The following is a 22,832-nucleotide window of genomic DNA, read 5'->3' as shown; positions in this document are numbered from 1 at the left end:
CAAAGTTTTGAAACTAAAAATAGTATATTTTGTAATTATTTTGCGAAAAAATTCACTTTTAATGTACTTAAGTAAAGCAAAATTTTTCTTTTTTTTTCTTTTTAAAAATAGTTTGGTATATAAATACTTTGCAAAAGAAATGTTCTAAATTTTTTTCTTTGGCTGTCACAAAGACAGAACAACTGTTAGTTCACGATTTGAGTATTCTTATTCTGCACTATTTATGCCAATAATGAAAATGGTTCAAAATGTCAATACGAAGAAGAGCCACAGTTAATGGAAATATAAAGCATTTGTATTCTAATTTTTTAATATTTGAAAAATTACTATAAGACTGCATTATCTAAGTTTGCAGAACTTTGCAAAATTTAAGAATTATTCTTTGATTTTTTATAATTTTCTTGTAGGTAGAAAAATCTGGCCAAATTAAAGGCTTTTTTAAAAAAAGTTTAAGATTCTTTTTTTTTTCTTTTTGAATATTTAAACTTTTTTTTGTAAAACATTGACATTTCTTTACTGCAAGATAATCTCTCTCTCTCTCTCTTTATAAATATATATACACACAGTGCCCAAAATAAGAAACGAACCACCCTGATAAATTTTTGATTTGATGATCAGATCTTCACAATCTAGGGGTTAATCTTAATGGTTCAAAAAAGTGATCTCAATTATGCCAATTAATTTGTGCAAATGATGTTTAAAATTATTAATTTATACACAAAAATGTACTTTCTCTAAATAAACATATCTTTTTCAATGGATTAAAATTTCTGTCCTCCAAAATTATAGGGGGTAACTACAATATGGGAAATATGGTCCCACTAGTTTGTCGGGAGAGCGCCCTAAAGTATTGACCCCTTAATATTTCACCTTTTGCTTAATTCGCCATATCTGGAGAAAGTTTTAAGCAAAAAAGAAAAAAAATTGCTCACAATTATGAAGTTCGTTTAGCCGTAGATAAATCTGTGCAAACAATAATATTTAGTGAGTATTTATTAATTTTCACTATTTTATTTAATAATAATCGAAAAAAAAATTTAACATTAAGACATACAATTTTTTATATTCTTTTTAAGAATGAATTTTTGAACTGCAAATTACAACATTTGAGCAAAATTGGTCAAATGGCTCCTAAGAAATCGAATTTTAAAAATACAAAATTTTCAAAAGATGATTTCTCAGAAAACATTTGACCGATTTCACTCAAATTGCGTAGTTTGCCTTTTAAAATAATGCAAATAACTGTATACCTTACAATTCATAAGTTTTTTGACTATAATATGAAATAATAAAAAGTACTAAATACTCACTAAAATTTATTTTTTGCATGGAATTATCTGTGTCTAAGCGGATTTTGTAATTGCATCCAAGAATTTTTTTTAATTTGCACAACAATTTCTGTTCCTATGGGGAAATATGCAAAAAGTAAAATTAACATTAGGGTCCAAGCTTTAATGACCATATTTCCCAGATAGCGAGAAATATTCCCCTTCATTTTGGGGGTAAGTAATTTGAATTCGTCCTGTCATGATGTATTATTGTAATTGTTGCTTAACTTGATGGTATTTCTTGATTTTTCAAACTAAGTAACAAAAATATATCATAACTGGTTTTATATATTTACTTATATATTACATTCAAAATTTATATTTAATTAGTCTGAACAATTTCAGGAAGATTTGTTCATGACACTGTTCCTACTCCACTTACAGCTAGAGAATGGCTGAATGGGAAAATCCTATTGTTATCTGTGAAGGTAAATTAATAGTCATTATATGTTTTGTTGTAACTCCAGATAAAAAAAAATAATTTAAAATGCATAGTTGCCAGCTTTCATAAAAAGATTGGAAAATTCAATTTTTTTTCTTCATTTTTTCAATTTTTTTTAAAAAATATTACTACAAATACTACTATGTTATATTTTCATTCTGTTGAGTTTTAGTAAATGCTTTAGCTGTGATTTTTTATTTTATCAAGCTTTTGGATAAATTTTTGAAGCAACAGATTAAAAATTCCACTTTATAAGACTAAGTAATTTTTTTTTGTTTCTTCTATCTAAGAGAAAATTGTCTGCGTCTATGCTGTGTATATGAAATCTTAGTGCTGTTAGAATTTTAATAGTGTCAGAATTTTGGATTACTTTGAAATATTTTTGAACTCACTTTTGGTTTACTTTGAAATAACAAGGAAAAGCCCTTAGCTACTCCAAAATGTTTCTTTTTATGTCATATATTGTGCCATATGAAAAATCTTTTTTTTTTGTAATTTTGTAAGAAAAAAACATGATAAAACCTGCAAATGTAAACTCATTGAATTATACTTATATATAGGTATTTTGTGTGAAGAAATATAAATTGATTTTTCAAAACACAAGAAACATTTTTAACTAATCTATAAATCATAATCTCTATATCTTCAGTTTCATTGAAGATATTTAGAGATATCACTATTGACAAAAAATATCTAGATTCATAATTGTAAATATTTTGTAATTTCAAAAATGTATTTTCAAAATGTTTCAAAGTACTCAGTCACTTTTTCAATGATAATATGATAAAACAAAGAAAACTAATGAACTTTTCTGGAACACAATTAATTAACTTTAAAAGGAAACATCTATGTAAATAGCATGTTGATTTCTCTCTGTTTATTAGTTATGGATTTAAAGCATGTATAATGAAATATTCTTGCTGCATTTTGTGTTTTTTTAAGTCTGAAAATTTATACATTATTTAAAAAGTTGTGCTATTTTTAAATATATATTTTTATCAGAAATAAAAATGGTATAAACATGATAAGATATGTACTAAAAAAGTAGTATAATCTAGTAACATATTTTTAAATTACTGAAAGTTATAAAAAAAATTTATTATGTATACAAGAAGCTCATTCAGTTTTATTTTATCCATAACATCTTTATCAAAATAATTGAAAATATGCATCCCACTCTACCTATACATAATAAAAACTGAATTAATAATTTTAGTGATTCAAATAATTTGAGTACAAAATAAATGATTTCTGCATGAGATATGCCCATATTTTTAAAGTAACTTAAGCATCTAATATTTCAGATATCTTTTATGTATTTTTGCATAAATATCATTTTTGAAAATAATAGAAATCTTCAACAAAACAGATTCTTTTATGTTTTTTTTTTTCAATTATTATATTTTTTTATAATATATATTATGTGTATATTTGATAAATTATTAAACCCAAACCAATTTAAATAATTACCATTTTATAATAATTAAGTTTTAAAACTGATGCTGTTCATCTTTGTCAATTTCAATATTGTTTTATTATTTTGTTTGCCAAATAAGCTAGCTATAAGCAAATCAGTAATCACAATATTGTAATTTTCTGTGTATGAAGCTTATATTTAACATTCCAATAAAATATGGAAATGTCTTGAATTTTAATATTTACATTCAAAAATGTATAGATGTCAAATTCAAAGTTTTTTTTTTTAAAAAAAGTTTCTGCGGGTGAAAATATTTCTTAAAATAATCTAAATCAAATATTTATTTACAAGTATGAGATATAAATTATTTTTTTTTTTGTTGTAAAAATTATCAAGAGAAAAAATGTACTAAGAACTTACTGTAATGTAATTTGATTATAGGAGAAAATGTTATATACTGTTTTATTTTTCACTTTTCAAACACTGATATTGAATATCAGTGTTCCATATTAAAGAAATACTTTGTTTCTGATATGGAATTTACTTAAAAGTTTGCAAAGCAAAAGGTTTAATCTTTTAGGATTCTCCAGTTCAAGCAGCAGATATATGAAATTATTTTGATTTGATATAAGTCTAGAAAAGTTAATCGTTGTGAGAGTGAGAAATTTTAAAATGTACTATGAATCCTCGGATTTATCATTTCTCGTGAGATCATTCTTTAATAGATATGGGAAAATAATGAATGCGAGTCAACATAAAAGACTCAAAATAATGACTTAATTAAATAAATTTACTATAAATATAAAAAATGTAAATTTAAAAATGATATGCTTTAAAATTATTTACATTGCAAAAAAAATTATAAATACATTTATTTATTTAAAATATTTAACAGTAACAAATTGCTGTCATTTTTCCGTAAGTTTTTTGCCTCATTGTTTCAAAGGGTTTGAGGTCTTCCAGGATTCCAACGATCCTTAAAAGTCCTTAAAAACTGCTTATTTTTTATTTTGAAAAGTAAGGGCCCTTAAAAGTACTTAATTTTGGTGCAAGGTTTTTAAAAGTACTTAATTTTGGTGCAAGGTTTTTAAAAGTCCTTAATTTTTTCAGCATCACTAAAGTTGATAGGAACAATTTTTCAGTTCAATTTTTTCAAAATGTTGTTCTTTAGATCATCACTTAGAATTAGACCTTACATCCAGGATAAAACATTTATGAGACCAAAACTAATGCGTTGGGGGGGGGGACTACAAGCAAAGGAAAAGAAAGCATGCCCTTACATTAATATATTGGTTTTTTCATTAATATATTCTGCCCTTTGCCTAGAATAATACTTTGTGAGGAGAGTGACACATTCTAAAAGAAAAGAATAGTGTGGACAAGGGGGATAGTGCACATGGATGAGATAGGGCTTTTTTTTTGGGGGGGGGCAGTTTTAAGGTACCTAAATAGAAGACCCATACTTCAAAACTGACAGAATTTAAGAAATTCAGTTATATTGTTACCGCATATGCTTATAGGAATTAAGTAAAATGCTATGAACAGAAGCATCAGAAAGTATTTTTGAACTAGAATCCATAACAAAAACTATTTCCTAAAATCTTGAAGAATTAAATAAATTTGTATAATTTTTCAATATGTAATAACTGTAAATTTATAGAAAGCAGTAACATTTTTTTTAAAATTCATTATTGTTCTAAAAATTAAACCAATCTGTAATAAACAGGGTTTAAAGAATCCCAACCCACCTAAGTTTTTCATCAAAATCCTGGTTAATTGGCTTTTTAATGAAAACCTAAAGTTTTTTCAAAAATACTTTTATGTATTTTTTTCCTGAGTACCAGATAAAAAAGCATGATTTGCATCTAACAAGAAAGTTAAATATTTGGTTACTTCTTATAATTTGTTTTGTTGCAACCTAAAATTTTTTTTTTTTTTTTTTTTTTTGAAGTTTTAGATTTTTATGCTATTTTTATTTCTTAAGAATAAGCAGATTGTTACTTAAAAATTTAGATATCCTCATTTAAAAGATTTTTAGATTTTAATAATCATTTTATTCAGATAACATTCCAACTTAATATACTGTTTTTAATTTTTATTCAATTTTTGTTTGCTTTAAAATTAGTTCATGTTTTTTGCCAGATTATTTAGTAACATTGTGTAAAGTTAATTCCTAATAACAGGTTTTGCTGGAAATAATTTTGCGTAAAATTCATCATAAAAGTAAATGTAACACATTTGCTGTTTACTAATAATTTCAAATTGTTAATATATACCTTTTCAATATGTTTTTCATAAAATGTTCCAATATTTTTTACCTGATAAAGGGATACTGCAAGATTTTTTTTATAAAAAAAGAATACCCCTTTCAGATTTAAACTGAATAAAATATCAAATCATAATAATAATAGAGGATAATATTAAGAATGATAGAGGGTGAAAAAGAAATATTACTAGTAAAAATCTATACATGATGTAAAAATAATTTATCACTATTTTTTAATTAAGGAACCTTATCACTTTTCTGGCCATAGGAATGTGTTTAAACTTTTGAAAAATCATTTTTGACTTTTTTATTTATATGCTTCACCTAGAACTAATAGAAAACATATTGGTTTGAAAATTATACATTTTCTCAAACATAATTGTATTTTTATTCCATAGAAATTTTCATAAAAATATTTATTGCTATGAATTTAAAACAATATGTTAAGTTAAGCGTAATGAAAAAATAGTGGAATGATTTAATGTACTTAGATATTAGTATGGCCTGTTTTTACTTGAAATACGACTTAGTTTAACATGGCTTTAAGATAACTATTCTCATGAGTAGGACTGGGCTACAAATCAATGTATCGAGACATATCGATTTAATGCATATATCGCCAAGACGATACAGCGACTTTCATTCAAGGCGATGCATCAGAAATCCGATTTAAGCCGTCGAGTAAAGACAACGAGCGCAAAACGATATAGCAATATAAGACACGCAAGGATATAAGAACGATATAGCAATATAAGTCTCTTCTCTTTAGTTCCGATGTCGACTCCCGCTGTGGAAAACGATGTTCGTTTCGTTGTGTTGAAATGGCCTTGATTGGTGAGCTGTAGAATCAGAATCAGAGTTTTGAGAACACATATCGCATGTTCCTTTTCGCACCTCTTAGCTTTTTTTTCCGTTGTCGCGACTTTTCTTGTAGATTATTTTCAGTGGGACTAACTTCGTGATCGCCGATGTTACCTTGTTCTGAAGGCAATCTATTATTGAAAAGAATATATAAAGAAGAGTTTCTTCATTAATTAGATAAGTTTTTTTTTTTAAAAAAACTTCTTTTTTTTTTTAAATGTGAAAATTATCGGCAATCTAATTTAGGCTCCCATAAAGAATTGAACTTGTTAGGTTATTTTTTTACTTTCTTTTAATTTATTAAAAACTTTTTGGATGAAACTTCTAATAATTTAATGAGTTTTTATTACTGATTTTAAATTTATAAATTTTGTTGTTTTTATTTTTAGAAATAAAGTTAAAACAAAATTTATTTTTGTCATTTGGATTTGGACATAGTCAATTAACTTTGTTTATACAAAAAAATTTGAAAGGTTTGCGTATTTTATTCATTTTTTTAAATCATTTAGCACTTCGTTTTATTAGAGAGTATAATAATTTTTTTTAAAATATTCTTTTCATATTATTTGTTAATTAGCTAAACATATTATCGAATATCACAATTTTTTTATTTTTAAGAAATTAAATCTTACTTTGTTTTTCGTTCATAATTCGGTCATTATTTAATTTAATTTAATTATTTATCTGAAATGATAAGGTCCCGCATTGGACTGATCGTTAAGACACGGTTCCCTGCAGATCACCGAAGTCAAGCATCACTGGCTGCGGTCAGTGTGCGGGTGAGTGACCACTTGGAGCAGTCTGCGTAGGGACCGAGGGTGTGCGGTATTGGTCCTCGTTACACTGTCCTACCGCAAAGTGCTCGACTTCGCGTGCAGGTCGTCGAGCTACCGAAGCGGGGGTGTCATCCCATCTGCAGAGGATCAAAATTGTGATGGCATGTCTTCAGATCATCCTCAGGGATGTTTCCCAGACCGTCGCCAATAGCCCATTGTGCAGCTCTAGTGTGACGTAAATGAACTATAATAGAACTATAATAACTGAAACGATAATAATAAAAAATAATGTTTTAAAAGCGTTTTTTTTTTCTAAAATTTATATAGCACTTTGTTTTGAACATACAAATAATTTTTAACTTTTCATTTAGAAATTGAACATTACGATCGAACTTAATAATTTTGTAATTATTTATGCATAATAGTACAAGAAAATATTAATTTGTAAAAAACGCTTTAAAATAAGTTTTTAACACTTTGTTTTACGCGTATTATGAATTTCTAAACAAACATTTCAATAAATATTTTAAGTAAGATTTGTACATTGTAGTCAATTTATTTAATATCTTTCTTAAGCAAAATATATGTATCTTCAAATTTATAAATTGATTTAAATCAATCTGAGTATGAAGTTTTGATAGAAATCTGACTTTCTGTGCCTTACAAGTAAATGAAATTCAAAAATACTATATCGCGATACATCGCTATATCGCGATGCAAAACTGACGATGCATCACGATACATAATTTCTAATATCGCCCAGTCCTACTCATGAGTAACTCTAGTTCAACTTTTTAGTATTTATTCTTTTAATATTTACTCTTATAAATGATACATTTTATTAATAGAAAAGAAACAATTTGTTTGGTGTAACTGAATATTTAGCAGGATTGGCTCACAACTGAAGGTCTAAGTAGCAAAATATAAGAACTTGTATAAATTTTTTAATGTTTTTGCCAAATTTCTTTATTTAGTCTTTTTTTTAATATAAAATTGCAAACCTTAATTTCTGCACTTAGTTTTACAATTCAATTTCATTAAAATGATTGAAAGTGGAATACAGATTAGTTTCATAGATGATGTTAACCTTTGACAACTTGAAAATTTAGAGGGGGGGGGGAACGATCCTGGTTTGCAAAAATTGCCTGGTACTTCTTTGGCGTGCCCTGTTTAATGTAATTATATCAGTGCTTACATTATAATAAAACTATTTTTTATTATTTATTTCCATTTATTGATTTTTTTTAAGAAAAGTAAATAATTGGTTCTGTCACTGGTGATATATGTATTTTCAATGATAGACAATCATTCTATTTTTATAGTCCTTAATTTTTACAAAAAAAGTCCTTAAAAGTGCTTAATTTTATCTTTGTCCCAAGAGTGGGAGTCCTGTCTTCCATTAGTGTTTGCACTGATTGTGATTCCATTTTGCAGTCTTTGTAATTCTTCTGCTTTTGCATTTATTTTTTAAAACTGCAGCAACAAAAGTTTCAACCTTTTCGTCTGCTTATAAATAAACATCAAACGTGATATTTGAGCCAAACAGTAACAAATCCTCATTTTGCACCAGGAGTTAATTGTTTCTATTCTTAAATCCAAATGACTTTATTTATTTTTTAAAAACAATGTTGGTGACATTTCTGAACGATATTCTTCTGCCTGTTTCAAAAAAGATTTAAATAGGCATTATTCACATTATCAGAATAGCATTTGCTATGAGACCATCAAAACAAGACAGTACACATCAGGAAGATACTGAAACAATGACAGGAGGTTTGACTGTATTATTTTAAAAACACTTTGGCTTGAAACCAATTTTTTTTTTTATTGTCCATGTGCCTGATTGAAGTTTGAAACATGACTACTTATAAAAGATCTCTCTTTTATAAATAGAAATATTAAATTAACTTTGGATGATGAATGATTTAGAATTAATTCTTCTTTCAGTTGCCTGAGACTTGTAAGAAATTAACTTGTCTTGTCAAAGAACTGCAAAACAAATTGCAAATAAAAGATGAATGAATCAAGGAACTGAACGAAAAACATTGCCTTCTGCAGAATAATTTCTGCAATGACTATTGAATTTTCATATATATATCGTATATAAGTTGATTTGACATTTTTTGTGTATATTTAGTTTTAATTTTTTTTTTATCCAAGTGATATTTACTCTATTAATTCTCTTGAGTTTTATTTTTTTAGAAAGAGAAATCTTGAATAATGTCTTTTTGTTTTTCTTTCGATTTCTCATTTTCATAAAGAAGCTCTATTCTTGTATCTTTTTTAGAATCCTCAAGCGTATGAAAATGCTTTTGAGCCTTTTTGTAGTAAACTTTTCTTCTGCTTTAAAAAGATTGAAAATTAAGCAATGATGTAATCATTTATGTTATTAATTAATAAGCAACTTTGTAAATTGCCAGCTATGAGCATGTAGTCTATTGTTACAGAAATCAGAACTCTGAAAATTGTTAGATGATTGAATCTAAAATACTGAATTTCTTACTCAGGAATTTCAAATCTATTTTTAATTAGCTTAATATTTTAAACTGGTGTTTTCACAGATTAGTAACATTGAAGTTAATGTGTTAAAGTTAATCAATTTCAAAGTAAGTAATTAATGCTTATTTTATTAATCAAAGCTCATTATCTAATTATTTATAGTATGAAAAAACACAAACTTCATGTTTTAAAAACATTAAAGACCTAGATAAATGCTTAAAACTAATCAAAATATCATCACTGCCAATAAATTGTTTTAAAATGTAATTTTAAATTAGTTTTGTAGCAAAATAATAATTTTGCATTTCTAACAAATATTACAGCACAAAGTTATGAAATAAATATATGAATAACTGTATAGTTATATAGAGCTATTTTATAATTATGTATTTAATGTTACTGACTTTTTTTTTTTTTGAATGAAACATGCCTGTAGAAAAACAAAATATGTAGTGCACTCAAAAGTAAATAATAAAAGTAACAATTTTCTCAGAATTTTTTTTTTCTTAGCTAGTTTAATAATAGAAAAGTGTATGTTTATTTATTATAATAAAAATATTTGAACAATATAAAAATATTAATCCTGAAAGGTCAACAATCCACTTTTAAGATAATCTGAATCCAACAAAAGAGAAAGTTTAAGAAATTAAAGGCATAGTTAATGCAGAAGGGGGGGGGATATGCCACTTATTGTTTATTTAACTAGTCATTGACTGATAATAGTTTACTTATTTTTAACCACTTAACTAATTTGCTTATATTTTGACTTAGTTTTGTCTATGATATTTGTACAATCTATTTTCTCATATTTTAATGAATTTCTCTAAATTTAGTTGTAGCATTATTTTCCTTGACCACCATGTTTTATATATATAAAAAAGGTATTATATATGTGATATAATTATATATATTTATTAATGTTTTATACATTTGTAACTGTTTTATACAGCATTTTTCTTCCTCTGTGCATTTAATTTTGGTTTTAATATATTACATTATATTATTCGTTACATGTTATTAATTATGAAAATTATGTTATTTCCTTCTTTTTTTTATGAGAATGGACCAAACTATTTATCTTTTCCCCTTTACTATGCGTTCAAATACTTTTCAAAACAAAACCATGCTGTTTCGTTTTTTGTAATAATTTTTTCAACTATTTGTTCTTATCTGCATTATTTTCATAACTTGGCATGTAAATTCCATTCCTCTTTAAAATATTTGTTTTCTTGGCTTGATCCTAAATATGATGCTTTTTGATGTATTGTATATAAAAAAGTATGTATGCTTTTTATTTAATTAAATTGTAAAATTAAATTTCATGTTTTGAATGCATAATTGTTAAAAAAAAATTTCCCTCATGTTAACATCATTTGTAAGCATTAAAATGTCAACATTTGCAAATTTGAAGAGAAATAAAATTCAATTTGAACAAAACAATTTTTTATTTTGTTGCAAAAATATTGTTAAGTATATATATATATATATATATATATTTGTTTGTGAAGAAGAACATTGTAAGTAAAACTATGAAAGTTTTATTTTAAATATATATATATAATTTTTATCATAATGAGAGAGGTATCTAAAGCGTAATACTGATTTAAAAAACTTTAAGGTTGAAAAATTATCTTAAAAGTTTCCGAGTTATTTCCGTTCGCTTTGTAATATTTGATTAATTTTTTAAATTTAATTTTCAGAATTGGTTTTTTTTTTTTTTGCTCTTTTATTCGATTGCATTATTTTCTGATTTAATGTATAGGGATTTAAAACTTCTTACATGTCTTTTGCTTCTTTTGAGTGCCTGTGAAAGTGGTTCAAATAAGGGTGCATTTTTCTGAATGAAATTTTTTTTAATTTCTCAAAGGAAAATTGAGAAGTTTTGTATTGCTTTTACTTTTTTGTGTGGCTGACTGATTCTTTTTCAGAATGTGCATAAAGTTTTAGAAAATATAATTTGTAATCTCATTTAAACTATATTTATACTTGCACTGTAATTTAATTCAAACTGTGATGAGTTAGATACAAATCTTGTCTATAAGATTAAAGACTGAATTTAGAATTACATCAGTATTAAAAAAATCGGCGCCTACTCCTGATTTATAAGTATACATCTACTAAATGCACCTAATCATTGAACTCACCTTTTGAGAAAAAAATTTCTAGTTGTATTCCATTGAAATGTGCTACATTTTTTTATTAGTCCCAATAGAACTTGAAACTTCCACAAAATGTCATTGTGTAATTGTTATAAATATTTTTTAAAATCTTTGCTTGTGAGGTTGATTCATTAACATTGTTGATAATTTGGAAATGGATAATGCACTGTTCTGATAAAAAAAAAAAGAACTTTTTTTTTTCTACCCTTGCAGAAAGTTGCATTTGAATGACTTTTTATTGGTTGATAAAAAGCTGCTATGATTCTATGGAAGCACTATTTCCTTTCACATGTGTAATCCTTTAGAATTTCATACCTCACATTTAAATATTTGTGTCAATATATTTCTCGTTCTTTAATATTTATTTTTGTTATTTTAGCTCTTGTTTTACATTCTGAGTTTTTTTCTAACCGTTTGCTTTCAATTGGAATAAGAGGCGAGCATGCTATATCTAGATTATATCTAGAATTAAATGTAGTTTTAGAAAGAAAAAAAAGTTTTTGATTGAAATTTTTATTGAAAAAAATATTTAAATAAAATAAATAATTATTAGTTAATAAAGAAAGAACTATTTAATAAAAAAATATTTATTAAGTTTATTTTTACTTTTTTAACAATAAACTTTAAAGCAGCATTAGGTTTTTTTTTTTTTTTTTTTCATGTTATCCAAAGTTGAGTTTATGGTTATGAATTAAAAAAGCTTTTAAATATAAATTTAAAAGTGTCTCTTTTAAATATAAATTTAATATATTTGTTTCCCTTTTTCTATATTAATAAAATTAAGTTTTATTTCCGATAGTTTTATTTGAATAGTAACCACATAACTACTTATCTTTTGTGATAAATATGTTCATAAAGAATGTTTTTTTTTTTAAGAAACACCTGTGCTTATAATGTGGAAAATTTGTTCCTGAAATCACTGTTCTGCATCTGAGAACCTTTTATCAGAAACAATGTAAATTATTATTTTATGTTTTTTAGAAATTAAAAAAAGCTATAATTTTAAGGGATTTAAAATTTTTTCTGGGTTTGAGAGAAACTATAAATCTAGAACAATTTACTGCTGAAGATAAATATTAAATACAATAAAGTTTGAAATGTGTGAATTAAAATTCATTTCTCTAAAAAAATATTCTGCTAAGGCAGAAAGTAAAGAAATAAAAATAAGGAATATTTTTGAGTTTCATTAGTTTTATCTTCTTTTAAAAAAAAAAAAAAATAGAACATTAAAAATGAAATTGTGTAAAAGAATCACTGGATAAACTAAAAATCTGGAGTTACAGACATTTTAAATCTAAAATAAAATAAAATAAATTGTCATTTAAAGCGATGTTCTAAAAATTAAAACGGAGAGTTGAATTTTTTTTTTCGAATACCAACGTTGAATAGAAAACTAAAAAGAAGACTGCGGATTTTCGATTTTAAGTAAAATTAGGAACTTTTCTGATGGTGCAGTTTCTTATCAATGAGAAACTATTCCAGTAAAACCATTTTGTACCTTGTTAAAAAGAGAAGAAAACCACGAAAACTTTCTCAGTTGGACCAATGATTTAGGAAATATATAACCTGACAGGTTAAATTATGAAATTAAAGAGTAAAAAAAAAATTTAAAAAAACAAACACTTTATGTAGAAAATTCAATTTATACTTACCGCTTACTTATTACATTCATTCGTGCCTCAGTTTAGTTATAAACATGAATGTACTCAAAATATATTTAAATGTTCTCAAATGAGCTTCTTAAAGTTATGAAACCTATACACGGGTTTTAACAGTTTTATAGGTGTGTTCTTTCGTAAAAATAGTGAGATTTTAAGAACTTGATGAGAGTTCTTATTTATGGAATTCAATGAATTATTTAATGTATTTATGAAGCTTTTCAAAAAAAATTTTTGCCTTGTAAAAAATTGCTGTAATTTCTGCAGAAAATTTCCATTCATTTTTTTCACAGTAACGATAACGATAACCCACGTTCATGAGAACGGGAGTTTGAATTTAGCCAGCCGAAAACTCCCTGTGTGGTAAATGGTGCACTTTAAATCTATGCAGTCACAAAGTATTCCATGTTCCCATAACAAATTATACCTACTGAATTGGAGATTTATTGTTCTCTGGCTCAGGTGACAATTACGATCCGTGGAAGAATGAATGCATGTATGAATGGGTCCATCCTGTGAACGGGTGGGACGTATGGGTGTGGCAGAAGTCGAATTCTTGGCCCACTGAAAAACAAGAACAATCGCATCCTTTTCCTTAATTGCCAACGAAAGCAGCAATACTCTTTGCTGTAAAATCGATTGTGTTCATGACGTGTTCCAGATAAGTGCCGACTGAAATCATTTGTCGCCATTTTCAGTTGGTTGAAGAACATTCGATGTGTTTAGCACTTGTCTTTTTTATTAATTAAATTTTATATTATTTTCTGAAAACGTTTTAGGACGAAATACTCAAAAAGTGAAATTAACCATAAGGGGATCAAACTTTCGACCTCTTCTCTCACCAAACTTTGGGACCCTATTTTCCATATTGCGGCAATCTCTATTTTGGGAGTCAGAGAAAATGCGTTATTGTATCTGATATTTCGTAACTTAAAGTATCATCTGCACTAACTAATTAACAGATTACCTAAACCCTTGAAGTTGTTGTCATTGGATTAATCGAGGTGTTTTTGCTTATTTATATTTTTGCGCACTGTACATTACTTTAGTTCTACTATTATCTTTCACAAGATGTTCAAAAATAACAGTGAAAACACATGAAATGCAAAAAACTTAACATGCAGGTGCGCAGCAACTGCATGGATTTCCACATGAAAAAAAGCTTCTTCGTCTTTTCCGCTAAAGCGTTTTGTTTAATATACTTCTTTAAAGAAAGAAAGGATCTGAGAGAGGTCGTCAACTTTGTCAGTGGAACTATTATATATTTATCTATTAGAACAGATAGATAAATAATTTATGTAATATGCATTGTTGTTGTTCTTGTCGTCGGGTATAAAGACAGATGGGTGCGATTGTTCGTATTTTCCAGTGGTGCCATCTATGGTCAAGAATTAGACTTCTGCCACACCCGTTTATAGGGCGGACCCATTCATATAGCTATTCATTCATCCACAGATCGTAATTTTGGCCTGAACCGGAGAATCTCCATTTCGGTACCCCCAGAGGTATCCATTTTTAAGAGAACATGGAGGATTTTGTGATCCGACAGATTCAACGTGCACCAGTCACCATTCTTGCGCGGGGAGTGTGTAGATATAATTTTTTTTCATTATTCCTTTTTGTAATTTAAGCGTTTGTTATTGCTGTCGGCCATTAAGGCAGAGGGAGTGCGTTTTGTTCTTTTTTCCAGTGGTGCCATCTATGGCTAAATATTCGACTTCTTCTGCACCCGTTTATAGGGATCACTCATTCACAGATCGTAATTTTGACCTGAACCAGAAAACGATCAATCTCCAAACCCCCAGAGGTATTGATTTGTTATGGGAACATGGAGGACTTTATGACCTGAAAGATTTAACGTGCACCAGTCACCATTTACTACATGAAGAGTCTTCGGCCGGCTGGATTCGCCTTATGTAATATGTATCTACTATTACTATGGAAAGCTACCTAATCGGTGCTGGAAGATAATTTTAAAGTTGACAGTTAGGTCCGACTGGGAGAGTCTTCTAACGTTTGAACTTTAAATTTGGTGAAAATTATCGAAATTCTCCTAACCTGGTTGGTAGAGCACTAGGTCCATGTCCAAGAGGTTGTGGGTTCGATACCCGTCGGCCGCAGACTCCCCGTGTAGTAAATGGTGACTGATGCACATTAAATGTGGCGAGGCACAAAGTCCTCTATGTTCCCATAACAAATCAATACTTCTAGGGGTACTAATCGAGGAGTTTCCTTGTCTTCTGGATTGGGTTCAAAATGACAAGGCTTCGGAGTTGAACATTAGTAGTCGTAAACCCAAAATTGGGTCGGCTGTTCAACGACTGTTATATAACACTGTTTTGAGCTTTGATGGCTCAGTGGTTAAGGTAATAGGCTGTCATAGCTGTAGCTGGATTTCGATTCCCAGAGGCGCTTTGAAGCCCACTTAGCTTCAGATCGATGGGTATCAGTTGGTGTGTGAAGTAAAGGTGGCCAGTGCGCAGTGCTTCTCATATTCTCACGGTCACGTAATTGTGCCGTCTTATCCCCCATGATCCACTACGGGCTGTTGCGGGAGCTCTTTTCTTGTTAACCACTGTTCAATTTTTTATACAATGCTGCGACCACCGATCTTGAAAATATAGTAAACAATGCGTTAAATTGAAAAATAAACACTGAAAAACTATTAATATTTTAACTATCGGTAGTTTAAAGCAATGCAAATGAGGAAATAATTACATTTTCCTCCCAAGGGTATGAAAAAAAATCCAATTCGAATGTGGTTGAATTTCAAAAGTAATTGATAAATAACAAAATATTTTCCTGAAATTGTTTAAAAAGGCTTTGAACAAAGAAAGATTCATCTTGTAATGTAAAACGTGAAAATTTCAATTAAAAAAAATTTTACGTTATAAGACAAAAATGTTTAAATTAATGCTAAATTTACTAAAAAACTAAAACTACTTTTTAATTCATTGAAAATATATTCTGATTCGATGCAAGGAAAATGCGATGCAAAAAATAAAATTCACAGTAAGCTGTTCAAATTAACAAAATTGTTGGACCGTATTTTTCAAATTGTGGTTGTTCCTTATGTTTTGAGTCAAAAATCCGAATGCGTCGTAAAGAAGACACTTTTCTATAGAATACTAGTTCCCAAAACGTGTTTTGTGGAAGCTCTTAGGGGTTCCGAGAGTAGGGGATAGAGAGTTCGCCTTCCAATGAGGCGAACAGGATTTGAATCCCAGTCGATACGAGCTCCGCATCCGGCTTGCGCCGACCACAGTAATGACGTGAAATATCCTCTGTGGTAGATGGATCATGGGTTAGAGTTCCCTTGCCTAGGGAGGTTCTCGTAGTTTTCCTCTCCATGTGACGCAAATGCGGGTTAGCTCCATCAAAGAGATTCCACCAGGAGGGCAAAATTTCTTCCAATACTCTATCCAAGAGTTCCCTTGTCTTCTGGATTGGGTTCAAAATGACAAGGCTACGGAGTTGAACATTAGTTGTCGTAAACCCATTAAATTGGGTCGGTTGTTCAACGACGGTTATAAAATAAGATAAAAAATTCAATCAAATTGAGCCGTGATGTGTCAGGGGATAGAGGCGAGCACTCCTTCCAATGAGGTGAACCGGGTTCGAATTCCAGCGATTGCGGGTAGATACGAATTCCACATCCGACTTGCACCGACCAGTGCTGAAATATACTCAGTGGTAGACAGATCATGGGTTAGAGTCCCCTTGCCGTCTGGCTAGCCGTGGGAGTGAAATGCGGGTTAGTCATCCGTGAAGGCAAATTTCTCCCAATTTCTTGATACTGGAAATCTCTTATTTTCTGGATTAGGTTCAAACTTGAAAGGCTACAGAGTTGGCGACGGCGGTTATAAAATAAAATTCAATTAGTAAAAATTTTTGAAAGCTGCAATTATATTTATACCTAATCACTATTTATTTAATATTTTGATTATTTCTTCTAAGTTATTCAAGCAAATTGTCACCGAAAAAGTTCGCTGTTTTCAAAATAGTTTTTGTAGTTTTGTTTTTCCCCTTCATTTTTCATTGGTAACTTAATGTTAATTCAAATGAGCTGTTTTTCTTTTCATTTGCGTCTGGCAAGTCTTGAAATTGAGCGCCTATTTTTGAGCGCGTGAAATATGTCGAATGTTATTTCTAATCAGTATAGTTTTAAAACAAATGAAGTTTTTAATTAAGTGATATCATACCACTTTAGCTTCCTGCGATTTTTTTAAATAAATGCACTAGTCGTGTCCAACAAACTTTTAATACTAAAAAAGTAAACAAATTTAATTGTAAAGAAAAGTGTTTCTCTAATAGCCATTTTCAATGTTTGTATAATTTGTTTTATTTTTTTCTTCCTGAAATTCGGCTTATTTTATTCATTTTCAGTTCATGCATAAACTGAATACAAGAATTCGTCCATCTGACTCAACACCTAATTTTAATATTATTAATGTTAAAGCAATTACAAAAATCAATTCTTCATTTCAAAGTCAATGGTAGTCTCTCTTTGTTTATTAAGTAGGTGTTCTGCCACATCAATAATTTCGAGTTCTGTATCCGGAATAAATTGGGAAACGCTGCTCTAGGGAAAATATGCTTTATATGTATGAGGCACTAGGGAAAATACGATTTTATATATTTTATGGCAGTGTTCCCCAACTCCCGGTCCGTGGGTCAAATGGTACCAAGCTGCCCATTTCATTGAAACTAAATTTAAATTTCTAGGTTTATACCCCAAATTAAAAATATCTGTGTTCCATTAAAATTTTATCGATTTAAATAAAAGGGGCCCCCGACGGTAGTGGCATAAATTTTTTAATGTTTGTAATGTATTATTGTCTCCGATTACCCCCAGATGGAACCGTCTCATTGTAAAGAAACAAGCTCAGGGTTCTCATTGATTTAACGTTCTAGTAAGTTAAAACCCTTTATATTTATTTTTTGGTGTAACTGTATTTTATTTTGAAGACATGTTTAAATACAATTAAATTAAAATTAATAAATCAAAATAATCTAAAATATAAGCAATCAACGCCCCCCCCCCCCAGCAGGCCGCGATAAAATTATCAAACGTTGACAGCTCCGTGGTGATAAAAAGGTTGGGGAACACTGCTTTATGGCATCTGCAGCGTTTAATTAAAATATTTATAATTCACTGAAACTATTAATTGGATAAAAAAGTTTTTGGTTATTCTATTTTTTGCTTTTTTTTAAAAAAAAGAAAGGTTTGGAATTTTTATTGGGCTCCATATACCTTTTAAAAAATCGCAGTTTCCGTGATGAAAGGCCGAGTAAAAAGTATTTTCTTATATTTATAGATTCTTAGCAATTTTCACGAGTTATGAAATTAGACGAGAAAACGCACTTTCGCTTGAATAAACATACCACTTCTTTCGAAGCATTTGGATTCCTGACGCTCAAATATTGGGAGAAGGAAATAGGGTCCGAATATATTGGTCTGCAGAGCAGTATAAAAGTTGGAATCTTTTAGAACGAAATGTATCGAATAATTGTTCTGAAGCTAAAATTTGATATTTCTGAAAATATTTGCCCAAATTTTTAAGTAATAAAAATAATTAACATTTGATAAAAAGTCCTTTTTGATAAAGGTTTTTCGTGAATGTGAAAGTTTACACTACGTTCGAAATGTCGAATTTCCCTTTTTCTACTATGACAAAAATCCCTCTTATCTGCCTTGAGTATCCTAGCCTATGATGGTTATATATAAAGAAATCTATATATAATTTTTTGAGAAAAGAAATACATATATTTTTTTAAATTGAAACCGTTGATAGTTAAAATTTTAAAACTCTATTATTTTTCTTAACAATCAATTCTTTGTGCTTGCAGTTAAATCATGAATTTCCGTCAAAGACCCGCTTTCAAGAAAATATTCAACCTATTTCTTTGTTCTGAGTTGATCTGGCGATCTTCCAAATTATGACGAGAAATTTCAGAATTTTTCTTCATAATTCTAAACGATTGGTTTCGTATAAATTTTCTATTTCAATGTTTGCTTGCTTTTTATCATAATATTAATTTATTCCATTGTCTTCGCCCCATTGCATGCATTAATCATTACAAGGAGAATAAAAGTAATTGTTCGGTTTATACTAGTCTGCTATAACCTCAACTTCCTGGAGTGCCAACTAGGGGAGGGGGGGGGGCAGAGGGAACAGTCGCACTCTCTGAAATTTTAGTGAGGGGGCGAAGAACATTCGCAGCTAAAATTAAGTCGAGTAAAATTGGTAATTTTAGAAAGCAAAAACTGCTTTTTATTCCATTTTGAAGTTATTTTCAAAAAAAAAAAATTTCTTTTGAAACTTAATTATAGGGACAATAATAAGTTTCGCCCCATCTAAAATTAGAAATAGAGAAAAAAAAAACAATTTTTTTTTCAACTTTAAAGCGATTTTTTAAGTACGAAACTTTATTTTTCCCTGAAATTAATTTAAGAAAGCGAATAATGTGCACTACCTCTTCTGAAATTTACACATTTATGAAAATAATGTCAAGTTAAATTGATAATTAAAAACTTTAAGTTTTTTTTAAAATTGAAAACTATATTTTACTCCGATTTTTAATTGAGAGGGCGAATAATTTACTTTTTTCGTTCTGAACTTTAGACATTCGTGAAAGAAAGTAAAATTAAATTGGTAGTTTTAGAACAAAAAAAAAGAAGAAATGCAATTTAGAAGCTATTTTTCGAAAAGAATACTTTTTCCTCTGAAATTTAGACATTGAAACAAATGTCAAGTTTAATTTCAAATTTAATAAAGAAAAAAAAAATTCCTCTTAGTGATAAAACTTTACTTTCCTCTGAAATTAAAGCATTCTTGAAAATAGAGTTAAGTTAAAAAAATTTTTAGTAAAAAAATGAGAACAATTTAATTTCTTGAATTAAAATATTATTCCTCATTTATATTGCTCTACTAAATATTCTTCTATTTTTTACTTCAATTCAAGACCATTTTAATTAATTCATTTTATGCCTTTTTGTATTACGTGATGTGATAAAAAAAAAACATCAAGTTTTCCCAATCTTTATATTATTTTTCAAAGTAAGATTTTGGTATTCTTCGGCTTTGAATAAATTTGCTTAAAAGAATTTAATTTTATTCAAATATGTTACTAAGTTGACTGATAAATAGCATTGTGTCTGAAACACTGTTGTTTAATTTAAAATTACCATCAACTCATCAGTCAAAAAAGGTTGTATATCCTTACTAAATGAATTACAATAAAAATATCTTTTATAAGATTTTTTAAGTCAGTGCAAGCTCTTTTCTCTATGAGATAAATTTCACTTTAAAGTGTATACAATGCTTTGATTTCGCCTTTCCATTCGAATTATTAATTCCTTATTAAATTATATTAAACTAATTTAAAATTAATTTTATAAATTAAAATAGAATGTTTCTTGTTCCATATTATTATTTTAAAAAATTTGTGTAAAGTCTAAATCTGAATTTACAAATCATACAGGGAACGCGCCTGAGTGTATGTATGCCACTGATATGGAAGCTCGTTCCCATACTAAAATTAATTAACACAACTAGCAACCATATTTACTTAAATAATGTTACCATAGTTTATGAAAGCAATGGGATTTATCTGGGTTTTTAACTATCTGTGATTTAAAGTATTAAGTAATTGAAACAAAGAAAAAATATTTTAATTACAATTGGGTGAACAACTTTAAAAAATTGAAAATAATCCTGCTGAGCTCGAAAATTTATAAATCAGCAAATCAGTTTAAAAAAATTTAACAACCTTTGGTTTTTAGGGATATATTTAAATGAATAATTATTTTAGATGAATGACTGTTATGTGACTGCACAGCAAAATTTTATAAATATTCATACTTCAATAATCATTAGTAAATGAGTAGTATAATTAAAGGAATGACTACTTTAAATGAGAATCATTTTTCTAACATAAGTAAAATTGTATACATTTACATATTTTAGATATTGTTAGTTTAAATTTAGTTTTTATAATAAGGAAGTCATGATATAATTAGATAAAGTTTATGTTAAATAAAATTATAAAGCCGTTTCGGAGTTATACTTAATAGATTGACAGATGGCACCGCTACAGTTCATAGAATAGGCTGTTTAAAAAAAAAAACTTACCTGAATTATTGAATATTTATTAATCGTGAATTGATGAGCAAGTTTATACAAATCAAAATTGTTTTCACATTTGTTATTGTTCCGGCTAGAAAAAACATAGCCAATAAACCTTCAATTAATAAAAAAACAAAAAAATTGTATGCGTTCAAGATGTACAAGTTATTTTGAATTTATTGCATGTTTAATTACTAATATGATTAACCATTTTAAAAAATAATTTACTAGTTTCTTTTACAAGTTATGAAGTCTGTCATGATGAAATGTTTTTGATTTTCGCTTTGAAAAAGTGAATTAGCGAACGTTTTTCTCCTCTTTTAAGTAAATAATTTTTTACTTTATTTATTTAATACCAATGCTTGTCATCAATATTGAAGTTTATAGCACTATAATTAATTTTATTTTAATAATCAGAATCAACTTAAATACTTAATTGTGGCAAGTGAAAAAAAAAGTTAGCTGGAAATTTTCATTAAAATTTTGATTGCGCTATCTATTGATTCATGGAGTATTTACATAGAATGGTTGATACCGAAGACTCAATTCAAACATTAAAATGCTAGTCTAGTAAATAACACAAAAAAGAAGGGGAAAAAATTACCTTCCTACTACCATATATATATATATATATATATATATATATATATATATATATATATATATATATATATATATATATATATATATATATGTTAAGGTGAATGACCGAAATCGGTGGTTGTTGACTTTCACCGGTGAATGTTGACTATCACATAGTCGCTTTGGTGAATGTCCGAAATATTTATTACATTCAATTTGATATGAATTTATTCGTGGATATAATTACATTTATTCGATATTTTAACCCTACTCTGATCTTTTTTTAAGGTCAAGTACCATTGCCCGGTATATATTTGCCCGATACTCCAAACACTGGTGTTTCTTCTAATCTATCGTCAGTAAGTATTAAAATATAGAATAAATATAAATATATCAAATAAATATAATAATATCAACGAATAAATATAAAATAGGATATAACAAATATTTCGGACATTCACCAAAGGGACTATGTGATTGTTGACATTCACCGGTGAGAGTCGACATTCTCCAGATTTCGGTCATTCACCGTAACATATATATATATATATATATATAGCAGTATTTAAAACTAATCCAGAAAAGATTTTGTGCTTGCATTATTACACAGTTTATATTACTATGCATACAATTGTAAAGTGTTTCCTTTTTCTCGTTTAAGCGAATGAGAACAGACACGAATCAAAAGGGCTAACAATTCAAAAGGGTAATTTTT

General features: G+C 28.0%; 1 long non-coding RNA gene across 1 annotated transcript in view; it reads left to right on the top strand.

Annotated features, from left to right (window-relative positions):
• Positions 1-10,864, top strand: part of LOC147809998 (uncharacterized) — a 59,916-nt gene extending 49,052 nt beyond the window's left edge. Inside the window, exons 3-4 of the long non-coding RNA XR_015434042.1 lie at positions 1,674-1,756; positions 9,038-10,864. This is a non-coding gene — a long non-coding RNA (uncharacterized LOC147809998). The remainder of the gene's footprint in view (positions 1-1,673; positions 1,757-9,037) is intronic.
• The last annotated feature ends 11,968 nt before the right edge of the window (positions 10,865-22,832 follow it).

The sequence above is a fragment of the Parasteatoda tepidariorum genome, chromosome 5, assembly GCF_982258835.1.
Source record: "Parasteatoda tepidariorum strain Cologne lab strain chromosome 5, Ptep-v5.0, whole genome shotgun sequence".
NCBI classification, from domain to species: Eukaryota; Metazoa; Arthropoda; class Arachnida; order Araneae; family Theridiidae; genus Parasteatoda; species Parasteatoda tepidariorum.
This window is presented reverse-complemented; position numbering and strand designations above follow the sequence as displayed.